Source organism: Oncorhynchus masou, chromosome 5 (assembly GCF_036934945.1).
Source record: "Oncorhynchus masou masou isolate Uvic2021 chromosome 5, UVic_Omas_1.1, whole genome shotgun sequence".
Lineage (NCBI taxonomy): Eukaryota > Metazoa > Chordata > Actinopteri > Salmoniformes > Salmonidae > Oncorhynchus > Oncorhynchus masou.
The window spans coordinates 25,652,362-25,673,061 of NC_088216.1; the positions used below are offsets into that span (position 1 = coordinate 25,652,362).

Genomic DNA, 20,700 nt, shown 5'->3' on the forward strand with positions numbered 1-20,700 from the left:
TTTACATGGTAAAGCTTGTCTAAAAATTACTTTTGTTTTATGACCATCTTACTTGTGAAGATACAGTATTGCATTAATAGCAGGGAGGTGACAAAGAATGGTCTGATGATGAGACGCCCAATCAAACACGGTAAACCATATACACACGTTTTTTCCACCAGATTTTCTTTATAAATAACTCATCTCATACTTTCACTTCCTTTTGTATCGTCGTACACAGGATAAGTAGTCTGCAGCCAGACAAACATGATTCACAACACACCCCCATACACAGAGACAAGGGAGGTCAAGTATGTTTTCTAATGACTTCTGCAGATGAGCATGTATTGTAGTTGGAGGATGAAGCTGCCTCTAAGTTTTGATCTAAGGTCAGTTTTGTTTTCCTAATGGATGCGGTTAGAACAAACTGATCCTAGATCCGTTCTTAATGGTCACTTCAACTTGGAGAAGCATTGAGCATGATTCATTGCTTCAATCCGTTTCCGCTTCATGCCACTGATTGAATTTGAGTGTCTTGAGCATTAAAGTCTCTCAGTGTGTGTTTGTGTGAATATTTAAATGTTAGGAACGAGACATGCATCCTTCAGCTTTTCTTTTGTGTGTGTGTTCAAATATGACCAAATGGCACAGGTGTAGACTGCCACATGACACACCCTTATATAAAATTCAGACTGGACCAATTAAAAGGCAACAGGATAAATTCAATAACACTCTGTTGCTTTTCTCAACAACTTCATCATCAACCAAAAACAGAACTGTCACCGTCAATTTTTTTGCCATAATAACTAAAATCAGAACATTTTAAAGAATGTTAAAAGGGCAACAATTGCCCATTGTGAATGCACTAGTGATCTGGTTGGATCAGAATTGACCATTCCTCCAAGCAGTGGTTCTTTACCCCTTTGAGACACAAGACTAGCATTGGGTAACTTGATGGGTGATTGTTCACAACATTGTAACAATGTAGAGTAATATATATATAAATGATTCTACACATTGTTGATTCACCTTCCTTCAAGAAACCATTTTGATAGGCAGATGGAGGTACTTCCTTTTCTCCTCTTAGCATTAATGTAAAACATTATCACCCTTATTGCATACCAAGGACCACAGTTGGTACTAAGGACCACAAAATAACAAAATGAAATGCATTTCTATAGATCCCAGTAGAAATGTAAGGCATCATTTCAAGCCATGCACATACCCCACCACACCCTCTCCCAAATATTATTTGTGTTTTGTCACAGTATGAAGGAACCAGGGTTGGGGTCCAATCCATTTCATTTCAGGAAATAAACTGAAATTCCAATTGACTTCCTGAATTGACTGAATTGAAATGGAATGGATCCCAACCCTGAACGTTACATGGAGATCCTCCTCTATCCTCAGAGCAGACTACAACACTGGCACAAAGGAGGATGGAACTGTAAGGCAAAGTTAAATGGGTTGACTGTGTAGTAGAAGTTACACATGTTATGACAAGTTCTTGTAAGGACACAGCCATTGGAGTGTTCTAGATAGGGAGGAGGTGGCACAAGCTTAACGGGTGTCACAGCTTATTTTTTTCTTTCTTCTTTTCCTTTGGAAAACATAGTCATGTCTCATTGTAACAGAACTTAATTTCCCATCAACCACTAGTCCTCTTGATGGGCCCCTTCTCACAGTTATGTGAGATGCTGCTGCAGTGTATCCAAACAAACAAAAAAACAAAAAGACAAAAGCACAGCCACAGAGTGTACATAGCAACACAGCCACAGTCTTGGCCTGGGTCTGCATTAATCTCCTCTAGTTCATACCTCCTACACAGACAGACTACACTACAGACCGACCCTTCTCAGTTTCTCATATCACATTCACAGTGTGGTGGATGCAGCAGACCACCCTTGCAGACTGCCGTGACCCCATGACCCTCATATGATGACGTGATAGCGGTCACGACCTCTCGACCCCTAGCAGAGGTCGGAGACGTAGTCGAAGTCGCAGAAGCCGTCCTGGTCCTTGCGGGAGAGCGTGCGGGGCTCGCGCGGCGGTGTCAGGGTGGGAGGCTCAGCGGTGAACTCCTCGTCGAAGTTGCTGACGTCCTCTCGGCCCTTGATGGAGGGAACGAAGGGAGGGGGCAGCTTCCTCTGTAGCAGGGCCTCCCAATCCAGACCCTGGAGGAGAGAGAAAGAGAGAGAAAAAAGAGGGTTAACAAAAAGCTCAATCATGGTGGAAAAACATGTTCCTGTAAAAAAAAAAAAAGTATGATGAAGAGAAATGGAAAAGATGAATATGGTGTCACGGATTTCTGACTCACCCGGAAGAAAGGCTGTTTCTTTATCTCATCAGCATCTTTCTCACCAGAGCCTAGTCTTCTCTCTGGGTTCCTCCTCAACAGCTGTTCACACACGCACGCACACGCACGCACGCACACACACACACACACAACCATTATATAAGTCAAATTACCTGCTGTTATACTAAACTTGCTAACGAGAGAATTATAGGGGTTATTGAGAGAGTCTTATCAGAACTGCTGTTCCCAGGTAAACAAAATCATGAATTAAAGAGACAAGAACTACAACATTACCATCATTAAATGGACAAATCTGTGAGGTGCAACCGACCATGGACTTATGGTGTGAGTGTGTGTGTGTGTGGCCACTTACCCTCCTCATGATGGCGATGGCCTCTGTGGAGAGGAATCGTGGGTAGCGGACCTCATCATTCACGATGCTGTCAAACACCTCCTCCTCATCGTCACCAGGGAAGGGCGACTAGCAGAGAAATACACTCAGACAGTTGTGTGGGAACCCAATTTCTAAATATCTGACCTCACAATAATAGACAGAATAACCAAACCCAAGGGGATGTGTCGCATCACAGAAAAGATAGTACATTTCTGTTCACTGTATGTATACTGCTACCAAGTGACGTTCATTGAATAGGTCTACTCAAATAAAGAGTGAAAAGATATTTTCTGTCCTTCCATAGCTATATTTTGTCCAACTCTTCAAAGATGTCTCACCTCTCCCACCAGCATTTCATAGACGAGGACTCCGAGGCCCCACCAGTCCACTGCTCTGGTGTAAGAGGTGTCGGTCAGGACCTCAGGGGCCAGGAACTCTGGAGTACCACAGAACGTACTGGTCCTGTCCCCATAGCCCATCCCTATAGAGGGGGAGATGTTATTACACAGTGTTACGCATGCAGGCAGGAAGAGACGCACACACAGGCAGACACACACAAAACTCGCACTCACATAAGTGTTCACACACACACACACACTAGGTATCCAGACGTACGCGTCATAGAAGTGTAAAGACTCAACAAACTTCTGACCACTCACCTTCTTTACAGAGTCCAAAGTCGGCAATCTTTACATATCCGTCTGTATCCAGCAGCAAGTTGTCTAGTTTAAGGTCTCTGGAGGAGGGAGGAGACGTTACAGACCGGTCAGGGACTTGGTTGGAACACTAAGAGAGTAGATGTGTGTTGAGTGTGTCGTTGACTCACCGGTACACAATCTTGTGGTCATGGAGAAACTGCAGCCCCAGAACCACACAGGCTGAATAGAACCTGTAGACAGAGACAGAAACATGTAAGACACCTCTTCAAAAAACAAAATGGAGTACACACACACACACTCTGGCACTACGTACACAGCCCGTGGTTCAGTGAAGACATCAGCGTGGATGTGCATCATGAGGTCACCGCCAGCCGTGTACTCCATGACGAAGCACACGTGTTCCGGGGTCTGGAAACACGCAAACAGGTTGACCAGGAAGGGGTGGTGGGAGACGTTCACCGTCTCAAATATACGCTTCTCACACATCAGACTGGAGGCAGGGGGAGGAGGAAAACAACAACGGAGGTGGTGAACATGAGATCTGTGCTTTCAGAGATCAATTTCAAGCCCTGTGTGATGACAAATTGCTGCAGTCATGTAAAAACAAGTCCCGTTTGTAAATGCATAAATGAAAGGTCCACACACACAGAGAAACACGTACCTCTCCACCTCGTCCCGTGCTACAATGTCTCCTTTCTTCAGGGCCTTGATGGCGTATATACTTCCTGTCTTCTTATACTCTGACAGCAGCACCTAAGAGAGAAGACAAGTAAAACCAAAATGGCTCAAGTGTCACATTTCAGACTAAATCAAAGTGTTTATTTGAACTTTAAGGCCAGAGGGAGGTTAGAAAAGCGTACCTTTCCAAAGTGTCCCCGTCCCAGCACAGCGATCAGCCTGAAGTCCTGGAGGCACAGGGGTTTCTTATGTTTACTGTAGAGAGACACACACATTACCACAATCAATTATATCTACACAGTAAACACAGTGACTGGCCCAGCATGGCCAGAGGTCTGTACTGCAGTCAACAGTTCATATGTTAACGGAGGTGCCTGGAAGGCACATGGTCACTTGTAGCTGCCAATATAACATTGTTGTGTGTGTGAAACCATTGTGTATGTGTGTGTGTGTGTGTGTATAGGTGTATGTAAATGACTATTAGTGTGTCTGTATATTGGCCGCATCTGTGGGAACGAGTGTGGGTGCACACCTGCTCAGAGGGGGGGTTTGGGCAGGGCGATCAGGGGTGAGGTCTGGGGGAGAGAAGGGCTCAATCACTGGCAACCGCTCCTGAGAAAAAGAGGGCAGAGGGAGAAGAAGGGGACAGAGAGATGGAGGGAAGAAGCAAAGCCAGGAGTGAGAGAGAGAAAGTGTGTGAGGTTCCTCTCACGTTGTATTTTGATATTCTCTTATTGGGTTTGGTGTCTTTCTGTCCCTCTCTCACCGGGGTGTTATTATCAGAGTCTCTCCTGTAATCATGTCTGACTGGAGAGTCACTGTCCAGACTTAGTTTCTCCACTGAGATCTCCCTGAAAACACGTGCAAACATACACACACACACGTGCGTATATACGCAAACACACACACACGCGCGCGTATATACGCAAACACACACACACACACGCGCGTATATACGCAAACACACACACACACACGTGCGTATACGCAAACACACACATACACACGCGCGTATATACGCAAACACACACACACACACGTGCGTATATACGCAAACACACACACACACACGTGCGTATACGCAAACACACACATACATACAGACACAAAAGGGTAGTTAGCTACAGGGTTCAGAGTGCACAGCATGCTACGTGGAGTTCATTCAACAAGTAGAGGGATGAATTTGAGGAGTAGATACTTGGGTACAAGTTGCTTGTGTGGGCCACACACCAAGTCGTGTGTCTGTGTGTGTATTACCCAGAGTTGAGGTTGTGTGCATTGGGGCTGTAGGTTCCGGTGTTGTTGACGGTGGGGATAGCGTTCCTCAGCAGTCGGACCCAGGTCCCAATGTCAACGTTCATCTGACGAGCTCTCAGGAAAGCCTTGCCTGCAAACACACACCGGAACAGTTCAAACACACACCGGAACAGTGCAAACACACACCGGAACAGTTCAAACACACACCGGAACAGTGCAAACACACACCGGAACAGTGCAAACACACACCGGAACAGTTCAAACACACACCGGAACAGTTCAAACACACACCGGAACAGTGCAAACACACACCGGAACAGTGCAAACACACACCGGAACAGTGCAAACACACACCGGAACAGTGCAAACACACACCGGAACAGTGCAAACACACACCGGAACAGTGCAAACACACACCGGAACAGTGCAAACACACACCGGAACAGTGCAAACACACACCGGAACAGTGCAAACACACACCGGAACAGTTCAAACACACACCGGAACAGTTCAAACACACACCGGAACAGTTCAAACAACACCGGAACAGATCAAACACACACACCACAATCACACACAATAAATCCAGCTCTACACCACAGCAAACGCACCCATTTTTTAAAAGACACCATGCTGTTAAATCTGTTATGACCACAAGGGGATGCTATGGTAAAGTCAACCCTTCCATTTTCATCACAATAAAAAATGCCATAGAAATACAATCTCATCCTAGTTCTGTGGGAAATACTGAAGTAAGATATCCACTGTACCAGTAGGTTCTGGATTTCTCCCTGCCCTCTCTCACCGTGCTGTCTGGAGAAGACCTTCTTCTGTCTCTGAAGGCGTGTGACTCTCTCAAACACCGGGTTGAAGAATATCACCTGAACAACAAAATCACAAACATCACACCTGCACTCTATATAATGGATCTATCAACTCAATTACCAAACACGGTTTTGATACTTCTTTAATGACATCAAGTTCACAGCGTGTGTGTGTGTGTCTGTGTGTGTGTTGAAACCTACCTCAGCCAGAAGCAGTCCCTGAGGCTCCAGCTCCAGCTGAACTCTGTGTTTCTGGTTGTCCAGGAAGTCCTCCAGCTTCAGGTACTTGAGAGCGCACAGCGAGCGGTAGTCCTTCCAGTACACTGCTATCTCCATCTCCCTGGACTGGAACACACACATGTAACAGGTTCCAACTAAGACACACACAGACACATGATACATCTTCAGAGAGCTGACTCCGAAGTGTAGGAGTAAGAGTGTGTGAAGACTGGTTTATTTTGTGTGTATGAGTGAGTACATGTGTGTGAGAGACAGAGAGGACATTTGTACTTGTCTAAGCATTGTCTGTATGTGTGTCTGTGTTTCTCTCTGTATGTGTGTGTGTGTGTGTGTGTGTGTGTGTGTGTGTGACCTCTCACCCTCTCCAGCTCCACAGTGAAGGTCTGGTCCCAGGCCTGCTCCCCTACACTCTTCCAGGCTGTCTGACCCACCACTGAGTTATCCATCTTCAGCACCGCACTCACCTCCGCTACAAACACACACACACACATTTATTACACACACATTACACAAATACACCTGTACATAAACATCCATTTAACAGCACAATCCATATGGGTAATTCCATGGTAACGGTATGGTTCATTTGACACACACGCTCTACCCGAGCCACTCACAGGAGAGTTCGTCAGTCTTGCTGGGAGTCTTGCCGCTGACGCTCCCGCTGCGTCCGTACAGGTTGCTCTTGCTGCTGCGGTTCATGAAGGAGCGTCCCTCCCCGGGGCTGTAGCAGGGCAGCATGACCGCCGTGCCCTTACTGCGCCCGGGACCACCTCCAACACCCCCACACAGCCCAGCAGCTGCACCTGGAGAGTACCTGAAGACAAGGGGGCGGGTTCAGAGAAAGACAGTAAGCACATGGGTCATGTTCCCGAGACACCACCATCGAACCTAAAGCGAAAGCTTAATCACTTGATGTAAAGATGCTCCTATCAAAGTTCATTTGAAATAATCTAGATATTGTGCCCGCTTTGGCATTGTGAAGCTAACCGCTACGAAACCACTATCAATAGTTCACAATCAAGAACAATCCATAAGCCAGGGCATGACGCCAGTGAAACAGAACGAGTGTGAATGTATGTAAAAATGTATGCACGCATGACTAAGTCACTTTGGATAAAAGCGTCTGCTAAATGGTATATTATATTAGTAGATTATTGAATGTGTTGGATACTATTGACAGTGTGTGCAGTCAATCCTATTGACACATTTAGACCAGTGTCTCTCACCAGTGAGCGGGGAGGGCTTGCTGAGGGTGCTGTACTGGTTGTGAAGGTATGGGGCACTGTGGCGGGAGCTGAAGGCCGGGGAAGAGGCCAGGACTAGTTCCTCCTTGATGAGGCAGGCCTTGGGGTGGTCCTCCGGCAGGTCGGCCAGACGCTGGTCCAGAGAGTCCCTCAGGAGGTCCAACCGCTGAGACGCCTCGCTCAGACGACACTGGGCCTGGAAGAGATGAGGGGGAGAGTGGGGTGAGATGCTCGAAAATAGACCAGGAGTGTATGTACTGTATAGAAGTGTGGGTTTACAAATGACCGAGCCTGGAGGTAGAGAGATTTGGGGATTTGGAAGGATAGGGATGAGACCCTAAAAACCAAACCAGGGTCATGTACGGTAGGCATGAAAAAGTTTAAATTAACTTCAAAATAAGGTTTATCTTCAGATTCTGTTTGGACACATTTTCACCTGTTTGTACCCAATGAACACAACACTGGAGAATGGGGTTGTAAGTGTGTGTTCGGACGTGAAGGTAATTATGTACAGTATGTATGGACTCATATGCATCCATGTAGAGTGAGTTTGCACGCAATGAGTTCTGTTTTGTGTGTTCATGTTCTGTGTGTCTGCACATGTATGTGGTGTGTACCTCTGACAGGGCCTTCTTATCCTGGACCTTGCTGGCCCCCAGTAGCCGGAGGACATTCTTAGCTCCATCTGCCACAGCGTGTTCTACTCTGTAGTGATGCCTGAGCTCCTCAATACGCAGCTCCACACCACATATGTCCTGATTACCTGGGGGGGGGAGAGAAAGAAAGAAAGAGAGAGAGAGAAAGAGAGAGCGAGAAAGAGAGAGAGAAAAAGAGAGAAAAAAGAGAGAAAAAGAGAGAGAAAAGAGAAAGAGAGAGAAAGAGAGAGAAAGAAAGAGAAAGAGAGAGAAAGAGAGAGAGAGAAAGAGAGAGAGAGAGAAAGAGAGAGAGAGAGAAAGAGAGAGAGAGAGAAAGAGAGAGAGAAAGAGAGCATGTGATCGACATCGGTTAACTTCAGTAATAGTTTTAGAGTTTCTGATATACACTGAGGTATAAAAAATAAAAAACGGAATGTTTTATTTATCAGGAAAACTCTAGCCCTGAGAGAAAGGGGGTCAGTGTAGTTTAGGTACTGTACTTCATGCTTTCTGTCACAACCACTAATCTGACCTGACTTGACAGGTGAACGGACTAGACTGGAGCGGTCCTTCTACCATTCTGCTTTCACCCGTCACTGGTGATGTGTTAAAAGAGACAGGGAAAATGTGGCTCCTCTCCAGGAGTACTGGGACATAACCTCAAGATGACACATCCTTTTAATTCAGACTGCGGAATAGCAGAGGGGTAGAGACGTTTCATCAATATGTGTTGGAATAATGCCGATGATAAAACCGAGGGAGGAAGAGAGAGACAGACAGACAGAGAAGGAGAATGGGGGGACGGAGTGAAGGAGAGAGTGAGAGGGCAGAGAGGGAAGGAAGAGAGAAACAAAGAGAGAGAGGGAGAGAGTGAAGGAGAGAGTGAGAGGGGGAAGGAAGAGAGTCAAGTAGAGAGGGGCAAACAGGAGAGAAGTGGGTATGTGGTTGAATATGAGAGCGAGAGAGAGACACAGATGAGAAAGGTGGCTGGGTATGTGGTTGAATTCCTTTATCTCCTAATAAGGTCTTCGGCTGGGTGCCAGAGACCCTTCTGACTGACCGTAAAGGGTGTGTGTGTGTGTGTGTGCTTGCGCACGCATTTATGTATATACAGAGGGAGTGTGTGTTTACCTTTATGCGAGTGTGTGATGGGGGTCTGTTGTTGAAAGTGTATGTGTGTGGAAGTGGAAGTCATTGGCTAACCAACCACTAAAGCCACTTAGGGTGAAAATCCCATCCTCAACACCACATTCACCCTGCTACATTTTAACAACGATCCCTTGTCATGTCCAGGTCTGTACCCAAACTATTTGAACTTCTAGATTTTAAAAATCCACCTCTCTAAAAACAAGTCTCTCACCGTTGCCGCCTGCTATAGACCACCCTCTGCCCCCAGCTGTGCTCTGGACACCATATGTGAACTGATTGCCCCCCATCTATCTTCAGAGCTCGTGCTGCTAGGCGACCTAAACTGGAACATGCTTAACACCCCAGCCATTCTACAATCTAAGCTTGATGCCCTCAATCTCACACAAATTATCAATGAACCTACCAGGTACCTCCCCAAAGCCTTAAACACGGGCACCCTCATAGATATCATCCTAACCAACTTGCCCTCTAAATACACCTCTGCTGTCTTCAACCAAGATCTCAGCGATCACTGCCTCATTGCCTGCATCCGTAATGGGTCAGCGGTCAAACGACCTCCACTCATCACTGTCAAACGCTCCCTGAAACACTTCAGCGAGCAGGCCTTTCTAATCGACCTGGTCGGGGTATCCTGGAAGGATATTGATCTCATCCCGTTAGTAGAGGCTGCCTGGTTAATTTTTTTTTTAAATGCCTTCCTAACCATCTTAAATAAGCATGCCCCATTCAAGAAATATACAACCAGGAACAGATATAGCCCTTGGTTCTCCCCAGACCTGACTGCCCTTAACCAACACAAAAACATCCTATGGCGTTCTGCATAAGCATCGAACAGCCCCCGTGATATGTAGCTGTTCAGGGAAGCTAGAAACCATTATACACAAGCAGTTAGAAAAGCCAAGGCTAGCTTTTTCAAGCAGAAATTTGCACTAACTCAAACAAGTTCTGGGACACTGTAAAGTCCATGGAGAATAAGAACACCTCCTCCCAGCAGCCCACTGCACTGAAGATAGGAAACACTGTCACCACTGATAAATCCACTATAATTGAGAATTTCAATAAGCATTTTTCTACGTCAAGCCATGCTTTCCACCTGGCTAGTACTACCCCGGTCAACAGCACTGCACCCTCCACAGCAACTCGCCCAAGCCTTCCCCATTTCTCCTTCTCCCAAATCCAGTCAGCTGATGTTCTGAAAGAGCTGCAAAATCTGGACCCCTACAAATCAGCCGGGCTAGACAATCTGGACCCTTTCTTTCTAAAATTATCTGCCAAAATTGTTGCCACCCCTATTACTAGCCTGTTCAACCTCTCTTCCGTGTCGTCTGAGATTCCCAAAGATTGGAAAGCAGCTGCGGTCATCCCCCTCTTCAAAGGGGGGGACACTCTTGACCAAAACTGCTACAGACCTAGATCTATCCTAACCTGCCTTTCTAAGGTCTTCGAAAGCCAAGTCAACAAACAGATTACCGACCATTTTGAATCTCACCATACCTTCTCTGCTATGCAATCTGGTTTCAGAGCTTGTCATGGGTGCACCTCAGCCACGCTCAAGGTCCTAAACGTAATGGGTCAGCGGTCAAACGCCATCGATAAGAAACATTACTGTGCAGCCGTATTCATTGATCTGGCCAAGGCTTTCGACTCTGTCAATCACCACATCCTCATCGGCAGACTCGACAGCCTTGGTTTCTCAAATGATTGCCTCGCCTGGTTCACCAACTACTTCTCTGACAGAGTTCAGTGTGTCAAATCGGAGCGTCTGCTGTCCGGACCTCTGGCAGTCTCTACGGGGGTGCCACAGGGTTCAATTCTTGGACCGACTCTCTACTCTGTATCCATCAATAATGTCGCTCTTGCTGCTGGTGAGTCTCTGATCCACCTCTACGCAGACGACACCATTCTGTATACTTCTGGCCCTTCTTTGGACACTGTGTTAACAACCCTCCAGGCAAGCTTCAATGCCATACAACTCTCCTTCCGTGGCCTCCAATTGCTCTTCAATACAAGTAAAACTAAATGCATGCTCTTCAACCGATCGCTGCCTGCACCTGCCCGCCTGTCCAACATCACTACTCTGGACGGCTCTAACTTAGAATACGTGGACAACTACAAATACCTAGGTGTCTGGTTAGACTGTAAACTCTCCTTCCAGACCCACATCAAACATCTCCAATCCAAAATTGTCTTCCTATTTCGCAACAAAGCATCCTTCACTCATGCTGCCAAACATACCATTGAAAAACTGACCATCCTTCCAATCCTCTACTTCGGCGATGTCATTTACAAAATAGCCTCCAATACCCTACTCAACAAATTGGATGCAGTCTATCACAGTGCAATCCGTTTTGTCACCAAAGCCCCATATACTACCCACCATTGCGACCTGTACGCTCTCGTTGGCTGGCCCTCGCTTCATACTCGTTGCCAAACCCACTTGCTCCATGTCATCTACAAGACCCTGCTAGGTAAAGTCCCCCCTTATCTCAGCTCGCTGGTCACCATAGCATCACCCACCTTTAGCACGCGCTCCAGCAGGTATATTTCTCTGGTCATCCCCAAAACCAATTCTTTCTTTGGCCGCTTCTCCTTCCAGTTCTCTGCTGCCAATGACTGGAACGAACTACAAAAATCTCTGAAACTGGAAACACTTATCTCCCTCACTAGCTTTAAGCACCAACTGTCAGAGCAGCTCACAGATTACTGCACCTGTACATAGCCCACCTATAATTTAGCCCAAACAACTACCTCTTTCCCTACTGTATTTATTTATTTTGCTCCTTCGCACCCCCATTATTTTTATTTCTACTTTGCACATTCTTCCACTGCAAATCTACAATTCCAGTGTTTTACTTGCTATATTGTATTTACTTTGCCACCATGGCCTTTTTTTTGCCTTTACCTCCCTTATCTCACCTCATTTGCTCACATCGTATATAGACTTGTTTATACTGTATTATTGACTGTATGTTTGTTTTACTCCATGTGTAACTCTGTGTCATTGTATGTGTCGAACTGCTTTGCTTTATCTTGGCCAGGTCGCAATTGTAAATGAGAACTTGTTCTCAACTTGCCTACCTGGTTAAATAAAGGTGAAATATATATATATTTTTTTAAATACATGTCTACATTTGAAAGTTAAAGAAGTTGCTTCTAACCAGTAACGAGGAAAACACCTGTTAGACATATTCCATAGGGAATACACTATCCTCACTAGCCAGAGTTCTGTTGAGTACAGATGAGTACACCAGTTAACGCCTGCCCATAGGAATACATTATTACATTACATTATCCTTAAAATCCCTCCAAATAACTTTCTGTTCCCCTCTCCTCCTTACTGCTTTCCTTCCATCTACCTCTCCTGACCTCCATCAATCCCTCTCTTCTCCAGATGACCCCATTATCTGTTTCCTGAGGATGGAGGGCCCAGAAAGGCCCATTCATGTGCCCTGCTGCCACTGAGATCCATCCATCGCCTGCTAACTCATAATGCACGATGAGTGCTAGTGTGTGTGTGTGTGTGTGTGTGTGTAACATGTACTTTGAAAGTCAGTGTTTATGTGCAAAAGCGTTTGTATGCGTGTTCTCTCCAGGTTCTGTTGAGCCCACAGCTTTGAGAGGGCAAGACAGACACACACACACGGGATGTCAATGAGTCTCGCTGCCCTCCTCACTCAAGGAGAGAACCATCCAGACAGTCTCTGAGGCCGTAGAGTATTGATCTGTTTACTGTTAGCCTCGTCTCCGTCTGGACAGATATGTGGCTAGTTGGCTACGCAGGGGGAGGCAGATTAACATTCTGTACATGGGGAGAGGTCAGAGCTGGGCAGTATTTATGGCCTTTTGACTGAAATGCCATTTGACGGATTGAGGTAAAGTGAAATGTGCTGGCAACCTTCCAGCCTCACAGACAAAACCTGTACCTCCGAGAAATATTTTATCTTCACAGTCAAAAATAGATAGATACATTTTGCAGGCAGACAGTTGGACAGTGGCAAAGTGTTGATCTGCAAATCAGACACATAAACGGACAGAGACACAGACAAACAGAGAGAGAGGGCCGCCCAGACAGATGGGCACACACAGAGAGAGGGCCGCCCAGACAGATGGGCACACAGAGAGAGAGGGCCGCCCAGACAGATGGGCACACACAGAGAGAGGGCCGCCCAGACACATGGGCACACACAGAGAGAGGGCCGCCCAGACACATGGGCACAGAGAGAGCGAGGGCCGCCCAGACAAATGGGCACAGAGAGAGAGAGGGCCGCCCAGACAGATGGGCACACACAGAGAGAGGGCCGCCCAGACAGATGGGCACACAGAGAGAGAGGGCCGCCCAGACAGATGGGCACACACAGAGAGAGGGCCGCCCAGACAGATGGGCACACACAGAGAGAGGGCCGCCCAGACACATGGGCACACACAGAGAGAGGGCCGCCCAGACAGATGGGCACACACAGAGAGAGGGCCGCCCAGACAGATGGGCACACACAGAGAGAGGGCCGCCCAGACAGATGGGCACACACAGAGAGAGGGCCGCCCAGACAGATGGGCACACACAGAGAGAGGGCCGCCCAGACAGATGGGCACACACAGAGAGAGGGCCGCCCAGACAGATGGGCACACACAGAGAGAGGGCCGCCCAGACAGATGGGCACACACAGAGAGAGAGGACCGCCCAGACAGATGGGCACAGAGAGCGAGGACCACCCAGACAGTTGGGCACAGAGAGAGAGGGCCGCCCAGACAGATGGGCACAGAGAGAGAGGGCCGCCCAGACAGTTTGGCACAGAGAGAGAGGGCCGCCCAGACAGATGGGTACAGAGAGAGAGGGACGCCCAGACAGATGGGCACAGAGAGAGAGGGCCGCCAGACAGTTGGGCACAGAGAGAGAGGACCGCCCAGACAGATGGGCACAGAGAGAGAGGGCCGCCAGACAGGTATACACTGTCCTACCCTGAAGGTCTTCGGTGTGCTCAGTGGCCTGCACGTTCTTGCGGATCTGCATGCGGATGATGTCGATCTTGGTCTTGCTGTCCTGCAGCATCTGCTGTGCCGTCTGTAGCATCTTCTTGTCCTGATTAGAGGAGGAGGAGAAAGACACAGGAAGTCAAGACCCGGGTCACATGACAGGAAGTAGAAGATGTGATGAATCATCTTAAGTCTAAATTGCTTTCTTTTCTTTCCTTTTCTGCATCTGTACTGATGTGAAACACACTGATGTGACATACACTGATGTGACATACACTGATGTGACATACACTGATGTGACATACACTGATGTGACATACACTGATGTGACATACGTATGCAGGTGAAAGCTAAATTCTGGTATGAATCCACAATGTTGCTTTTCCCAGTTTCTGTGTAATCAGATCACTGTAGATTAAGGAGCAGCATGCATTTAAGCGGGGAGGACATAGGAACAAGGACAATCAGAGACCTGAAGTGACAGGAGACAAGGACAATCAGCAGATGGGGGAGGGAGGAAAGAGGTGCGGTAGGTACAGAGGGGATGAATCAGCAGATGGCTGGTTAGAGAGGACAGTACCTTGGTGGATCCGTTGGCGTAGATGGGAATCATGTTCTCGGCTCCCTGTTTGACCTTGAGCTCGATGTTGAGCTGTCTCTCCAGGGCGGCAATGCGGTCCTGGCTTGCTGACGAGCGGCTCTCTGCCCCCGGGGACCGGGGTGGGTCATCTGGGGGTCAAAGGTCAGATACATGTTGTCATTGCAATACCAACACAACACCTTGAGGTAAATCTACCATGGCAACCAACATCTCCATAGCCTGGCTATGACTATGCATGGGTGACCCATAAAACAAATGGAATCGTCTAAAAACATACCCTTGTTGTCGTCTCCTCCCTTGACCATGATGTGAGCGTCCAGCTCCTGTAACTGAGCATGCAGGTCTTCCAGCTTACGGTTGGAGCTGCGCAGTTGGGAATCCACCTAATAAATAACACACAACAACCGATGACATTCATATAGCACCTTTCCAATGCTGATAGCACTTTACATCAATGCTTGTCAGTGAATACATAATGTTTCGTGTTGTGTCACTATGTTTACTTATATGCAATGCCCTACACTTTATTTGAGGTAACCCAATAAACACAATAAAACGAAACAAAAACTATTATATTACATTGTAAGAGGGGGGAGTTAAACTAAGAGTGCAAGGGGAGCAAACCTATCCTACCTGGGAGGCATTCCTCTTATCGGTGGTGGCCCTGCGGAGGTTGTCAGCTCCCTCTTTGATCTTCAGCTCCTTCCTGATCTCCCTGCGGATCTTCTCCCGCTGCTCATCAAGACGCTGCTGCACCGCGGTGTCTGAGAAGTCCGAGCTCTGGTCCAGACCCAGCTGCTCTAAGACAGACAGCCCACCTGGGTCACTCTGGATAGGGGGAAGAGGGAGCGGAAGGATGAGGGGTGAAAAAGGGGAAGGAGAGAGAGGAAAAGGGGTAACAGAAGACAGAAAGAGGGAGAGGAAGGATGAGGGGTGAAAAAGGGGAAGGAGAGAGAGGAAAGGGGGTAAGAGGGAGAGGAAGGATGAGGGGTGAAAAAGGGGAAGGAGAGAGAGGAAAGGGGGTAACAGAAGACAGAAAGAGGGAGAGGAAGGATGAGGGGTGAAAAAGGGGAAGGAGAGAGAGGAAAGGGGGTAAGAGGGAGAGGAAGGATGAGGGGTGAAAAAGGGGAAGGAGAGAGAGGAAAGGGGGTAACAGAAGACAGAAAGAGGGAGAGGAAGGAAATGGGAAGGAGAGGATAGAAAAAATATTAGCATGTGTTTGTAGATACATATTTCAGGAGGATGATAGCTCGCTACAACGCTAAAGACTTCACATCTCTCCAGTCCACAGTCCCCCCTGAAATTGCCAATGTTCTGAGCTCTAAATCTGAGCTTGACTGTACAGTCAGCGACACAGTGGTTACCACAAGCTGCAATTCCCTCAGGGAGAAAGTCAGCCAGCAAACCAGCCAAATAATCAGGGAACCAGCGGGAGACAGGGTGAATCACTGCTAGAGAAATCACAGCCCTGTCCACCCAAAACCGTAAACAATACATCACCTCCTGGCTGTCGTCGTCCTCAAACAGCTCATCGCCATACCAACACATAGTCCCCTTTCACCTTCAAATTACAACCGCCAGACCACAGCGACAGAGAACCTCTGATGACACCGCTTGCTAAAACCACACCAAGGCCCATTGAGTTGGAGTAGAGAAACAGAAAGGAAAAGATAGTTGGGGTTGTAGAGGAGTAACGTTAGGGGGGGGACAGGATATCCGTCCCACACCAGCTCAGGCCCTCCCTGTTTCCTGCCTGTGTAGCTCTGCTATCAGGGAGAGAGAGAGAGGGCCCCATTCCAAACATACTAAAATGCATCCTTCCGTCCTGTCTTCTTTGAAGTAAATGACTAACCATGTTTCCATCCACTGTTTTTATGTGAGTAAAGTCAAGGCGTATATAAAATTAAAAAAATTAAAAGCAGCTGTGATGGAAACAGGAAGTGTCTGTACAATTTTATAAATGCCGACAGAATTTGTCCGTTCGACATGGTGGGACCTTTTTGTGGTGTCGGTAAAATGTATTATGCGAGAAATGGTGGTGGAAACGCCGTTATGTGCAAATATGGATACAATAACCATCATTTGGAAGTAAACTTGGGAGTCACACGATGACATATTGTGTGGTCCTCACACTACGACCCTAGTATCCCTGCAGGTTAAATTAGGCTACAGATGAAATATGTTATGAACTTCACAGGGTGGTGAAAGCGAAAGGTATGACCTTGATGCTCCATTCCAATAAATGTTGAGGGTCTAATTCTGGTGACATGATCGTCGATGCTTGACTGACGTTTTGACAAATAAAAACATTCTTGAGCTTATCCATTAATCTCATTGTGTAGTCTACCCGTACTGCATCTGCGAGCTGTTGACTATAGCGCACATACCAAGACCAGAGTGGGCACGTTCGCTATTTAACGCAACAGCAAAACTACCGGTAGAGTTGAAAATGCAATGCAAACACATTGACTGCACGGCCAGGCATGGCTCCAACGCCATCATCAAGTTTGCCGATGACACAACCGTGGTAGGCCTGATCACCGACAACGACGAGAAAGCCTATAGGGAGGAGGCCAGAGAACTGACCGGGTGGTGCCAGGACAACAACTTCTCCCTCAACGTGATCGAGACCAAGGAGATTGATTGTGGACTACAGGAAAAGGAGGACCGAGCATGCCCCCATTCTCATCATCAGGGCTATGGTGGAGCAGGTTGAGAGCTTCAACTTTCTTGGTGTCCACATCACCAGCAAACTAACATGGTCCAAGCACACCAAGACAGTCATGAAGGGGACACAACACCTATTTCCCCTCAGGAGACTGAAAAATTTGGCATGGGTCCTCAGATCCTCAAAAGGTTCTACAGCTGCACCAGAGAGAGCATCCTGATGGGTACGGCAACTGCTCGGCCTCCGACCGCAAAGCACGACAGAGGGTAGTGCTCGTATGGCCCAGTACATCACCGGGGAGAAGCTTCCTACCATCCAGGACCTCTATACCAGGCAGTGTCAGAGGAAGGCCCAACAAATTGTCAAAGACTTCAGCCATCCTAGTCATGAGACTGTTCTCTCTGCTACTAAGAGGCTTCTAAACAGCATTCCCAAGCCATAAGACTACTGAACATCTAATCAAATGGCTACCCAGACTACTTGCATTTCCCCCCGCTCCCCCCTTATTTTACGCTGCTGCTGTCTGTTTATTATCTATCAACAAGTCACTTTAATAACCCTACCTACATGTACATATTACCTCAATTACCTCGACTAACCGGTGCCTCCGCACATTGCCTCTGTACAGGTACCCCCTGTATATGGCCTCACTATTGTTATTTTACTGCTGCTCTTTAATTATTTAAAACTTAAGCAAAAAAGTAAATTGGGTGTGCACTACGTCATCACGCACTGATTTTTATCTGCAATAAGTCAGTTTGCTGGAAACACAACTGGTGAGAAAATTGTCATATTTTCTTTATGCAGATTTTAGAATATTCTCATGAAAAACTTTTCCCAATTTGATGGAAACCTAGCAACTAATAGACATGGCTGAGAGTGGGAAAGTTGTGAACCCTTGGCTTTCACCAATCAAAACGTGTTACATCGGATTAGTGATTACCTTATCGAAGGATGGAAGGACACACTTCAAAACTACTGGAACGGGGCCATTCAAATAAGTATGGGAGGATGTGCCTTTTTGACCTTTGACTTCCTCTGAGTTCATAATGTGCACCGGACCGAGTGCCGTGGCCACTAAAAAGTAACCGCTACTCTTTAACAAGAGGGAGGAGAAGCAGAGCAGAGGGCAAGAGAGCATCCTTGCCCCGGCTGTCAGCTCACATTACAGGAAAGGAGGAATGGAGGCTAATGGTTAGCAAGCGCCTCATCCAGATCATATGACAGGAAAAGGTCAACGGTTAGCTAGCGCCTCAGCCTCTTCCTATCATATCAGTTGGATAACGGCTAGCTAGCGCCAACATCCATCTTATATGATAGGAGCGGCTAACCTAAAGTTAGCCCTTAGCACTCCCAGCCTGTGTTTCCTAGTAAACTCACTCTAGAACCCTGGGGCTAATGGCTCGCTAGCGCCAACATCCATCTTATATGATAGGAGAGGCTAATGCTAGCAGTTAGTGTGGCTCTAGGATCCAGGGGAGGTGCTCCGGGCCCAGACTGAGTGGGTGGGAGGTTTGCAAGGTCTTCGGGCCGACGCGACCTGAATTAAAGATGACAAAGTTTGTTGCTGAGTCGGTAAAGCATGGAGGAGGAGAGCGAGGCGAGAAAACCTCTCGCTCTGCAGACTGGCTGGTGCACTCCCTGCACTGTACTGTTAGCCTGGTTAGAGAAACACTATACTGTAGTGTAGAAGGCAGTGGGTGTTGAGTTGACTGGTTTCAGCATGACTGTGCTGCTTTGTTGTGTTCTACTTCTGCCACATCATAGGCCTAGAACCTGAACTCATGTCTGTTTCAGGAACTTGGTGTCGTCGTGTGTGCTGGCAAGGCAATGTTGTTGAACGCAGAAAGAGTCTGGTACACAGGATGTCTGAACTGGAGCTGTGTTGCCAGTCTGTTTCTGCTTTAGCAAACTTGTTGTCTAACCACATCAGTGTGGCGACTGGCAAGGCAATGATGTAACCAGTGTTGTTGAGTGTAGAAAGAATCTGGTACCCAGGTTAGCTGAGCTGGCCCTTAGCACAGGAAGGCCAAGGTTGATTATTTGGTAAATATTTTCTAAACTCTTCTTGAACTGCACTGTTGGTTAAGTGTTTGAAAGTAAGAATTTCACGGTAAGGTCTATACTTGTTGTATTCGGCGCATGTGACTTGATACCACAAAGCGATGTCCTTTATATATATATATATATATAGAGAGAGTGTGTGTGTGTGTGGGGGGTTGTCCTGTTAGTGTGTGAGGTTACTGTGGGTAAAAGCTGCCCTTCACCACAGATCTAGGATCAGCGAGGTCCAAATCCTGACCTTGACCATTAGTGGGAAAAACACAAAACTGACCTTAGATCAGTGTCTGAGGGCAACTTCGTCCCACTCCAGTTACTGCACCACCAGAGCTCAAATTAAATGGCAATCGAATTAGGCCTATATCATCATCAACACTGCAAGTTGTCCTGCTGCTCTTACAACTGCACCAATGTGTAATAAGTAGCCATCAGGTATCCCCAACGCAGTTAGTACCTATTAGTGCATAGAGGTCATGACTGGCTAATTCAATAGATAGTGGTGCCATTAGCTATACGCTAATTAATAGAGGTTAATTCAATAAGACCAGCGGAGGACAGAGAGAGGAGACGGAACTGAAGAGAAGGAGAGAACATGGTCAGAGTGCATTAGAATGTCACGATGGAAAACTTCCTGATCCGAGATAACGATTTGAACAGAGATACTGTCAACACACACTACTGGCACGAGATACTGTCGCCCACGCTCACACACACACAGAAAGCTGACACTCACTCACACACCAAAACCCCCTCCCTTGGCCTGACTTAAACTCTCTACATTACAGCAGGTCTCTGGAGTGTGTCGACACCTATGACCCATTGCCAGGGAATTGTTATTGTAGAGGGTGTGATCTGTGTACTGACTGGACTCATACTTCATCCCGTCGTGTGTCTGTGTGTGAAGCCAGAGAACCCAGATACACCGCCGTGAACCATTGACCCTCCCCAGCGACTCCATTCCATTGTGATGTAACGGAGCTCACAGGTCGTCCATCTTGGGAAGTCTTCTAGGGTCACCAGACATACACAAACTTCGGTGAA

The 20,700-nt window shown here is 47.2% G+C and overlaps 1 pseudogene; it reads right to left on the reverse strand.

Moving 5' to 3' along the window:
* Nucleotides 1–144: 144 nt before the first annotated feature.
* Nucleotides 145–20,700, reverse strand: part of LOC135537961 (serine/threonine-protein kinase N1-like) — a 55,611-nt pseudogene continuing 35,055 nt past the window's right edge.